This window comes from Leucoraja erinacea, chromosome 22 (assembly GCF_028641065.1).
Source record: "Leucoraja erinacea ecotype New England chromosome 22, Leri_hhj_1, whole genome shotgun sequence".
In the NCBI taxonomy this organism is placed as follows: Eukaryota; Metazoa; Chordata; class Chondrichthyes; order Rajiformes; family Rajidae; genus Leucoraja; species Leucoraja erinaceus.
In genome coordinates this window covers 16,662,202-16,674,414 of record NC_073398.1, presented here as the reverse complement: position 1 = coordinate 16,674,414, position 12,213 = coordinate 16,662,202, and the positions used below count along the sequence as shown (strand labels likewise).

Genomic DNA, 12,213 nt, shown 5'->3' with positions numbered 1-12,213 from the left:
GCACATATAATTGAGATGACATTAAAGGATTGTCCACGGACAACATTTTCTAAATTTGCCCCAGAGAAAATTTCTCAAACTATTATTCAAAATGATTGTTAAGTAGGAAATAGAAAAACAGGAACTGGTTCACAGCAACTAATAAGCTAATATTAATTCCCCTTAATTATTATATACCCAGCAAGTGACAACAGGCATCTACATCTAAAGATAATGCGGCCAATCATCCCTTGTCTGCAATCTTCTCATACGCTGCAATTGATACAAAAAATATCACTGGAATTTCATTTTAAAAATAGTTATTTCTAAGCTTGGTTTAGAAAAGGAATAAAACTGTTGAAATTCCTTACCCACAGGGGATTAGAGCACTATCAGCACAAAATTAAACTGACTACATAGAGCATGAAATGGTCAGATAATACAAATTAACAGATTTAGAGAATCTCAAGTGAATAATTGTTCATCTTTCTTTGTGATCTTTAGTGCTTTGAGTTTTGCTATTAACAGAATCATGGGTATAATTAATTTTAAATCAAACACCTGTAATATATGATTATACACAAATGGAGATAGAATACAAATGTAAACATTGTAAAAATATGGATTTCATCTATAAAATGTAAAATGGAAGACAGATTTGATAATTAAAAAATATTAGCCAAGTACTTTTGAAATAAACATTTGAAATTTAGACTTGCGGTAATCTCTGAGTAACAGCCGAATTTCAGGAAAGGAATACCCAATTGCTCCCAAGAAATATGATAAAGAAACAGAAGAATATCACCCCATACTCAAAACTTTAATTTTCTGTTCCATAAATCCATACATTGACCTTAATCACGTGCCTACAACGAAGTACCTAACCAAAATGGCTTCCTCAAAATACAAATGTACAAAGCATCAACTAATCGACATTCAGTGTGCGCATATAGGATGCTAGCAACACTTTCACAAAACCAAAAAAATTACAGATGTTACATGACTGATGAAGCCGTGGTACAATTGTAGATTGCACACATCAATATTTCAGGCAAGTAGAGTTTTTATTCATCGGTCGTTCATTTACAGGAAGGAAAAGGCCCAACCACTTTACTGCTGCAATCTACACGTTTTCCAACAATACAAAGCCTGACATTTTTCAAATTCAGAGACAAGTCCAAGCTAAACTGAACAGGTACATGATCAATAGCTTCAAACATCATCTTCCCTGCATGATCATCAGTTAACTTCCCAAACCTTGCTTTTGATCAGGGTTTGATGGTCACAAGCCTAAAGCATTCCTTTGTTCAGTTAAAGCACTGCATACTTTGGTAAAGGCACAACAAACAAGTCCATCATTTTCAATTACATCATTCATCCATGGCTCTTATCTTGTGCTCAGTTAATTAACTCTCCCCATCACCTATATTTCCTTGAGATAATATGGACACATTATCACATCCCAATATATTTCCACAATATACTTTTATGTGCCCCATGCCTGGCTCTTGTTTTAACTTAGGCTTCTGGTTACCATGGCAACAGCCTCAGAGACTATGTTAGAGCTATCCCCGTTGCAACTGAGACAATTCTGAAGTAACATCCATTATTTCAAAACACATTAATACACAGACTGCTCTGTAGGTGTAACTTCTAATGATAGTGGCATTATCATTTGAGTATATTCCTATTTCTAATCCACTTGCTAGCTTGGCTATACAAAACAAATGCAACTTATTAAGTGTAGTAGAACCAGACTTCTGTCCACCATACGCTGCATGGAATAATAGCAAGTTATCTTAACATACAATTTTCCCATATTCATAATTAACTGAGTTCAACACCTTCAACATCACAAGTCCAACATGATGCTCATCATACATCAATATTATTAATGTGCAATGTAATGGATGAGTGGGATTACTTTCTGCATTAAAATGTATTTAAACTAGTTGATTTTTTGAGATACAGTGCAGAAACAGAGCCTTCGTCCCATCGAGTTCGTGCCGACCAGGAATCACCGCTAACAATAGCACTATCCTGCACATTAGAGGCAGTTTACAAATTTACCGAAGCCAATTAACCCACAAACCTATATATATCTGGAGTATGCAACAAAACCAGAGGAAACTCAAGAAGAACATACAAACACTGCACAGACAGCACCCGTAGTCAGGATCGAACCTGGGCCTCTGGCGCTGTAAGGCAGATGTGAAAATTGATTGATGTGTATGATGTAGACATGTCATTTCCACTAGATATTCTGCAAATGATGCATCAATTATTCATAGGAGAACAAGCAGCAAGTAAATACATGCAATCTATTCTGATAGTAGCCACTAGGCACGAGAGACTGGAATTTCCTATACTAGTACCAAAATCAGAGAATAAGTTCTCTGTTACAATAAAACGTCATCATGGATAAATTCCTGACACAGATCAGGGTCGGGGTACCTTTTCATGTTGGAATGCGGCATTGTTAGCTGTAATCTAATAAGACTGCATCGAAGAAATTTCAATTAGATATACTTCAAAATGTACATTATTTTGTAAAAATCTAACTACTATGTATTAACTTTAAGAAAATGAAAAAAAATTGTTAATTCTAAAGTTAACTAACCTTTTAATTACTTTGTTGTGCCTGCCTTCTGGAGTCTAGAGTAGCATTAGAACTAAATCATGAGTGTTAACAGTTGTTAAAATAGCCCTCATGACTTACTAATGTTTTAATTGTGACCGTCAGTCGGGGAGGATTATTTCGTTGAATCTTCTTTTACTCTTTGGTATTTAAAATACATTCATTTTAAGATTAAAATAAAAAATAATAAAAGACAAATAAAAAGCATATTAATAAAAATAAAAGGATTTGTTCTACAAAATTTGGATTCATTCAAAAGGCCACACTTAATGGCCTAGAAGGCCGCAGGTTCCCCACCCCTGCTCTAGATGCTTTAAACAGAGGAAAGGGCACAATTGGTTATACAAATATGCAAAGCTAAACGGGTCAGACTCCATCATCGTCATTCCTTGAATTAACCATAAATAATCACACTAATGGAATTTCTCCAGATTAAATGGAGTTAATAAACATGATGAACCTTGAACTAGCATGCTGCGAATTGTAATCAAGACTATAAATGATATAGGATCTAAGGGTTAAGTTTTTGTTTTATGCAGAAAGTGGTTGATATCTGGAACTTGCTTGTGAGCAGTGATGGAAGAAGGTGCAACTATTATGTTTAAGAGGCACCTAGGCTGACAAATACGCACGGGGTAGAAGATTACAGACCAAAAGCGGACACATGCGATTAGTGTAGATGGGAAACGAGTCAACATGGGCGTGGTGGGCCAAAGGGCCCATTTAGGTGCCATGTGATTTTGTGTAGGTAAAAAAATTGACAAACTAAAATAAATTTCTGCTGAAGGCGTAATTAAGAGCAAATACTCTAATAATAAAACTGATATAATGTACGATATTTCTGTCCAACTAGAATTTAAAAAATCTGAACAAATATGAACATGTACATAGTAATTTAAGAATCAGCTAACATATCTGGCACTTCCAGAATCCATAAAAAAACATGCTTACAAGTTGTCACAATAGCAATCTGAAATCACCAGAACAGACATTACTATCTACATAAATCATAAGAGGCAGTAAAACAAGAACATGTACTATAAATAACAGTGTTTATTATTAATGGTCATCGGATGCTTTGAGTCTGAATTATATGATCAAAAATATCCAGGATTTCAGTCTTACTGGTTTTGTGCGGCTGTGAAAATTCTAACATGCCATTTCTGTCACTAAGTGTAATTTACTCATCAAGCATCAACATATTCATATTTCAGACATGCATACCAGAACATGCATTAAAAATACTATCTTATTTGGTTTCTAGTCTGACTGCATTGGAATAATAAGGTGCTTGGGCAATCATCACGGAAGCACATATGATGATTGTTTTTCTTGACTCAAACAGCAGGCAGGATATTACTCTGAAACTCCTACAGTAAGACTGAGTGATAGAAATACCTGAAAAAATTAGAACCACTTTAAAAATACACCACGACAAACAGACATTTTATTTGTAATCGGTGTTCGTTTCAGTGTTCGTTTTATACAAAATCCTTTCCATCAGATTTAATGGTTTAATACCCATTGTAATTCTGAATAGAGGAGGGTAATTCTTTTTACAGCTGGTGATAATATCATTTGGTGCACTGGGAAAAATTATTATGCGCAACACACAGAACATAAGATTGTAATTGCAAGTTAGATTAGAGAAGCCTCAGAGATTTACCAAGCGCTCCAAGGACTGCATCAGCTGCTGGTGGCACCGTTTGCAGTAAATGGTCTTGTGAACAGCCATACTAAATCTGGGGCATCTGCATCCAGCTGTAGAAGTTGTTAACTCAATCTTCGTATGTTTGATAATAACTTCAAATATGAACACATTACAACAGTAACAAAATATCACTAATTCCTCTTTAAATGTCAGTCGTAAACTTGGAGTAAAGGGCCTGTCCCAATTAGGCGACTTTTCAGCAAACTGTCTGCGACCTTCAAGCTCGGGGGCACTCGCCTGAAAAACTGCGAGCTGCATCGACCGTCAGCGCTGAACACACACACATACATACACATCGCAAAGGCGGGGGCCAAGGACAGCGATCTATGTGAATCAATGTTAAAAATTCCATTATCGTATAGTTCAGATAATTTTAATAAAGATATGGGCACAAGGGAGCCAATTTGAATAATTAAAATAATTAAATTATTAATCCTAGCAAGTCAATAACTCTCTGAAAGTAGCAACAGAGGTAGATAGGGTGGTAAAGACGTACGGCAAGCTTGCATTCATTGGTTGGATGGTCGAGTATAAAAGTCAAGAAATCCTGTCACAATCGTGTTAAAATTTGAGCAGGCCACATTCGTGTGCAGTTCTGGTCGCTGCATCACAGTTAAGACATGGTGGCTTTGGCAAGTGTGCAGAAGAGATTTATCAGGCTACTGCCTGGATTGGAGAGTATGAGATATAAAGAAAAGCTGGCAAACCTGGGTTGTTTTCTCTGCGGTATTCTATGGCTGGAGGGAGACCTGATAAAAGTTAATAAAATTCTGAGTGAAATAGGTGGTCAGGTTCTTTCTCCCCAGAAATGGAAAATAAATGTCAAATACTAGAGTGCATACATTCAAGGTGAGAGGGGTAACGTTTAGGGAGATGTATGGGGCAAGTACTTCTTAAACACAAAGTGGTAGGAGCCTGGACTGCACTACTGTGGTGGGTCGGAAGCAGATACGATAGTAATGTTTAAGAGACATTTAGGCACATGAACTCTTAAAAATAGCGGAGTCAGGGGATATAGGGGGAAGGCAGGAACGGGGTACTGATTGGGGATGATCAGCCATGATCACATTGAATGGCGGTGCTGGCTCGAAGGGCCGAATGGCCTACTCCGGCATCTATTGTCTTTTGAACTGTCTACGTTCATGGGAATGGAGAGATATGGATCAATTACAGACTGATAGAATTGGTTTAAGTTGTCATCATGATCGACGTAGACATTATGGACTGAGGGACCTGTTTCTATGCTTGCCTTTTATGTTCCAGCATCTGCACAGATTGTTTAATTAATTAAATCAGGGAATACAAGGTTCATGGTTCACAAAGCAAGCTCTTTATCACCGTGAATACTCAAAAGGGAGTATTTATGATGATAGAGGACTTACTTCATATGATTACACCAAGGAGGATGACATTGTGTATACTTGCCTCATGGTTACATGTCTCCAGAACATAACGTTGACTGTTATTGGGCTGGAGAGTTTTCCATTATGCAGCATGACCAACTGGAATAGACTTAATTGATCTGTCAGTCTCTGCCACATTTCAGAAATCATTCCAATACATAACTACATTTTGCAAACAGATTTGATGGTTCAGATATCCCTTGATTAATGTCCAGACATGTTCCATATTTTGACATTATGAACCAGTCCCGACTTAAATGATTAATTGGTCGATAGGTCTGCAAGAATTCTTTCAATTAGACGTTGTTCAACTATGAGTGGTAAATTTACTGAGCCCGTACTTAATCCTTGGTAGCCCGAGGCAAGGAAAGAGAAATGCAAAGTAGAAGAAAGCCAAAAGCATCATACTCTATGTTCTACATGGGTAACAATAACGAAAATGGCAAAAAGGTGGTCTGTGGACACAAGTCCTTCTGTGTCCACTGTAACTAGATTTAGGCCAATGTCTTTTCTTTTATGGAGAATGATTATATAAAAACACATGCAATAGCAATTATTCAGGGAACATTATACAATGACTGCATGTGAGAAGGCAGTTAAGGCATGAAATATATAACACAGAGATCAGTTGAATCATTTACAGAACATAGTTCACAACAGAATGAATCACTGTTGCGTGTTTTTCCAATCTTAGCTGTGGTGCACATTAGGTGGGTAGTTACAGTATTAAAATGCAACATTAATACATTGAATCAATACATATAACTATCTAATATGAAACTAAGTCAACCAATATACAAGATATAGATCAATCTATTTCACCATAACATTTTTTGAACTTTTGATGGCCTCGCAGCAGTATCATTACTAATTAAAGCACAATGTTTTATGATCACAAATTCCTCAATTGGGTGGCTTAAAAGGAACAAAGGAAAATAATTAAAACTATGTGATGAAATCCGAAACAAAACTGTAATGCTGGAAGAACTCAGCCAATCAAGCTGAAGCAATGGAAAGTGAAAACAGTTAATATTTCACGTCTTAAATACTTCAAAAAATTAAGAAAGTGTGAAAGCAAATTGGTGTAAGTGGCAAAGTAAACATTCACCTTGTGCTCTTCCACTTAAATTAACTTGCTCTCAGTGCAATTCAAAAAAGAAGCACTTATTCTCCACTCAAACAATGTCACCATCAATTCAGATTTGGCAGGCGGTAACTAATGGGTAATGAGGCCTTAGAATGCTTCAGTATGTAATGACAAGACATGCAGATATTTAGCCAGAATATCATCTGATAGGGAGCCAAGTAAAAACATTGCAGAAAATATACAATTTGTCTTGTGGGCATTTACTGCTCATAATTAAATGCCAGGATTTAAAAAAAAATTAAACGAGGATACTTCCACAAAAAAAGATACCCTCTCGTATATTTCAGGTGTTTCACAAGAATTCTCACTGATTTCTAGAAATGGAAGTTGAGCATGATTTGCAATCCAGATGGGATTATCATTCCCAAATTTTGCAAGAATTCAACAGATCCAAAAAGTTACTGCTTGCCTAATTTTACTTTGAAATCAAATTTCAACCCCTGCAAAATTAAGGATTTCAGAGCATTAGTACGCTTCATCTGACAACTTAGGATAGCATCAGTGCTTCTCCTTCTGGGTCATACTTTTCATTTTGGCCCTTGGATATAGAAATAAAGCTTCAACACACGGTTTCCTACTTGAAAATGGCAATTTCAAGATCAGGCTAAAAAGATGGACAGTGGTAGCTATGACTAGAATGGATTACAGATATACCAAGATGGAAACATAGATATGACCTTTCTTGAACCCCAGCAGCCACTATCACCTATCTTATAATATCCTAACAACAAAAGTTTGCTGAAACTCATTATTTGAAAATGATTCTTTCTGAACTGTGCTCAAAGTGGTTCCAAAGATATTTTGTCAGGCTGGTGCTGGAGAAGTAATTGCTTAAAATTCAAGATGATGCAAATTGAACTAAATGCTCCGTACACTCTAATCATAATTGACAGTTTCAATATGCCAAGTTTATTAAAAACTAAGACAATATGCTTGCCAATTCAACTGCATCTAATTTGCTTACCAAATTGACAAAGCTTATTTGGGAGCTATTGGTGAATCTTTATATACCAATTTTATCTCATTTGATATAAACCCCAGAGCTCGTTTTTTTTTTTTTTTTAATGGTATAAATCTGTGCTGAAGTTACACAATTCTACTAATTTCCAATCCAATACCCTTTGCTTCTCTGATTCAATCAAATTATTTTCTAAGTTCTGCATTGATTTATTTTTTGTTCTCACCAAGACGTAATAACTCATTTAATGCACTAATAGGCCAAAGGTATGTCAATTTTGTAAGTTTATTAATGTAGTTTTAATTGGTTACAGATCACAACCCAAATTTTGTGTCATTCACAAATTTAATTTGTTTTGGAGTCCAAATCATTTGCATGAACTATGACCATCAGTGGTTGTAAAACTGATCTTGATGGATCCCTTGCACCACCTTCAGCCAGACTGAATAGCTTCTCTTTGGACTCTAGTTTCTGCAATGAAATTAGCTATTATTCATCCTCTCACCTTGGTCATTTATTCCTTACGAGACACCCTGAAGAACTTTTGGAAATTAAAAAATATTACAATTGTAGTTATTTATTCTCAGTTACTTCTTTACCTCCAGGAAAAAAAACAACCTTCCACCACAACCCTCTTTTCTATGAATATGCCAATTCTGAATCCAGATGACAAGTCGCCATAAATTCCTTGCATCTTAATCTTTTGGGTCAACCTTCCGTGAGGGACTTTATCAAACCAAGAACTGAAAATGTTGAATTTCATCTATCAGCCAAGTTGACTTCAAACTTTTGATACCAGTACAAAATCTCTTCTTTTTTTTTCTGAACTACTTTATTCGGACCGAGTACAAATTGAATTAAAAAAAAATGTATTTGAATTGTATTGGACAGGCAGCATCTCTGGAGAGAAGGAATGGGTAATGTTTCGGGTCGAGACCCTTCTTCAGTGCGAAATCTTATCAAAATATAGTATGATTTTTATCTTCTGTTTAAAGATTCAATCCAATCAAGTAATGGATCACTACCACTTCCCTACCTGTATTTGATTCAAATCAAACCAACACAACTGAAAATCAATCTGAGATTTGAGTTGAGTCTGGTTATCTTCTTAGTTTTAAATACATTGAAGATAAAATCACTTGAAAACGTATCTTTCATCATGAAAATGGCAAACAAATACAATTTTTTCAAACTGACGTTTGTACAGGAAATTCTTCCAAGAAGTTGTCTATTAGGTATGTTTATGCTGAAATCGTATTGAGTATTTGAAGGCCAGTTCTATTAGGAAGGAGATGGAGGAATTTCTTTAGTCAGAGGGTGGTGAATATGTGGAATTCTTTGCCACAGAGGCTGGTGAGGCCAAGTCAGTGGATATATTTAAGGCAGATAAAGATAGATTCTTGATTTGTACGGTGTCAGAGGTTATTGGGAGAAGGCAGAAGAATGCGATAAGGAGGGAAATAGATCAGCCATGATTGAATGGCACCGTAGACTTGATGGGCCGAATGGCCTAATTCTGCTACGATCACATGATCAGTTCTGAACATCACCTTTTTCCCTACTCAGGCAGTGAGATATTTTATCTCACAACACTGGTTAATTTTTTTCCCCCAAAGATGAATACCATTTACTGAATCAACATCAGCCAAAGCCAATAACTAAAATGGTATAATCCAAACTTGTCATGTATTCTGAATTCAACAAACTCATGCTGACAGATTGCCTAATTTCTATGTGAGATGACCAAATTATCTCTAAAAAACAGGTTTCAGGAACAGCTGCAAATAAACAAGCATTTGATAAGCACAGTTCATTAAATTTATCATATTAAAGCTGCTTTGTCATCCGCCCAAATCTCCATTCACCCACTCTACTGCTGTTCTGGTTCCCATATTATGAGAACCTTGTGGACACTGGAGAAGGTGCACCACTGATTTTTCATTGAGATGTTGGAAAAGGATCAACAAGCTGGACCTCTATTCTCTTTAAAACAAAATATGAGCCGTAGCTTCATAGGTACCTTTACAATTATTAGTGTATTGATCTGTCACAAACATACTGAAAACTGTTCACACAAACCTCCAAAATGATAATACTATGCACAAATGTCTTATCTCAGTCAGAAAAAGCTGTCCCTCACCCAGAGAAAGTGATTCCAAACTCCAGACAACTAGCCAGTATGTTGAGGCTCTTGTAGTATATAATCATGATAAAAGTCAAATCATTAAGACAAGAAAATTGAAAATAGCCAGAATGTTCGAAGGAATCAGTAGAATTGCAGTGGTCAATATAAATGGTCAAATTTTCTCAGCAGAATTTGAATCTCTGTTTTGACTTGCATATTGACTTGCAAAAAAATTAAATGATTAGTTACATTGTTTGGTATCTATACGTCAGTCCATCATAAGCAAAATAGAAATAGACTTTGGACTTTTAAAGTATTTCCTATGCCCTGGAAATTCCTGTTTAGGTTTATTATTGTCATATGTATGGAGGTACAGTGAAAATCTTTGTTTTGCATATTATCCAAAAAAAAAATCATACATACTATACATAGACACAATCAGTTCAAACTCCAGTACAATTAACAGAGCCTCGGGGAAGATACAAGATATAATGTTTGGGACAAAGACCGATCATTTATTTATTTGCCTCTGTACTCCACAATTCGTGATTGGTAATAGAAAAAAAAAAAAAATCACATGTGGTTAAAGTGCACATTGTCAGATTTTAATAAAGGCCATTTTTATACATTTAGGTTTCACCGTGTAGAAATTACAGCATTGTTGACACTTAGTCCCTGACATTTCAGGGAACCATAATATTTGGGACACAGCAATGTCAAGTAAATTAAAGTAGTCTTGTTTAGTATTTTGTTGCATATCCTTTGCATGCAATGACTGTTTGAAGTCTGCGATTCATGGACATCACCAGTTGCTGGGTGTCTTCTCTGGTGATGCTCTGCCAGGCCTGTATTACAGCCATCTTTAGCTTATGCTTGTTTTGGGGGCTAGTCCCTTTCAGTTTTGTCTTCAGCATATAAAAAGCATGCTAAATTGGGTTCAGATCTGATGATTGACTGGCCACTCAAGAATTTACCATTTTTAAGCTTTGAAAAACTCCTTTGTTGCTTTAGCAGTATGTTTGGGATCATTGTCTTGCTGTAGAATGAACCGCCGGTCAATGAGGCATTTGTTTGAACTTAAGCAGATAGGATGTGTCTATACACTTCAGAATTCATTATGCTACTAACATCAGCAGTTGTATCATCAATGAAGATAAGTGAGCCAGTACCTTCAGCAGCCCATACATGCCCAGACCGTAACACCACCACCACTGTGTTTCACAAATGAGGTAGTATGCTTTGAATCTTGGGCTGTTCCTTCTCTCCTCCATAGTTTGTTCTTGCCATCGCTCTGATATACATTAATCTTTGGGTATTTTGGGGGATTTTCTTTATTATAGAGAGAATACTTCTGCCATCAGCTGTGGAGGTCTTCCTTGGCCTGCCAGTCCCTTTGCGATTCGTAAGCTCACTTTCTTCTTGATGTTCCAAACAGTTGATTTTGATAAGCCTAAGGTTTAGCTGATGTCTCCAACAGTTTTATTCTTGTTTCTCAGTTTCATAATGGCTTAGTTGACTTTCATTGGCACAACTTTGGTCCTCGTGTTGATAATCAATAATGAATATTTCCAAAGATGGAGGAAAGAATAGGTGCTGAGCCCTCTCTTACACCTACCAAAGGAGGCATTTAAGCACACCTGAACAATTAGAAACACCTGTGAATCCATGTGTCCCAAACATTATGGTGCCCTGAAATAGGGGGACTATGCATAAACACAGCTGAAATTTCGACATGGTGAAACCAAAATGTATAAAAATGGCCTTTAATAAAATCTGACAATGTGCACGATAACCACATGTGATTTTTATGGAGTGCACTGTAGTTTACAGCATTGTAACGCATCATCTTTATATGAAGTCCAATGTCCTCAAAGGGTTAGAGGTGAATCGAACAGTACCATAGCTTATGGAGGACCATTCAGAAGCATGAAAATGGAAGGAATGAAGCTGTTCCCGGGCCTTGTGGTGCATGGTGTCACCTTCTACCAAATGGGACCAGAAAGGAAGACGAATGGCCAGGGCGGGACAAGGATTTGATTATGTAACCTGCAACTGTCATGGAATATTTTTTCCATTAACATGGTGAAACCAAAATGTATAAACATGGCCTTTATTAAAATCTGCCAATGTGTACATTAACCATGTCATATTTTCTATTACAAACCTCAAATTGTGGAGTACAGAGGTAAATAAATAAATGATGGGTCTTTGTCCCAAACATTATGGAGGATACTGTAAGTGGCATGATGCAG

At 36.4% G+C, this 12,213-nt stretch overlaps 1 protein-coding gene across 1 annotated transcript in view; it reads right to left on the bottom strand.

Annotated features, from left to right (window-relative positions):
* Positions 1-12,213, bottom strand: part of tbc1d22a (TBC1 domain family, member 22a) — a 170,861-nt gene that overhangs the window by 70,972 nt on the left and 87,676 nt on the right.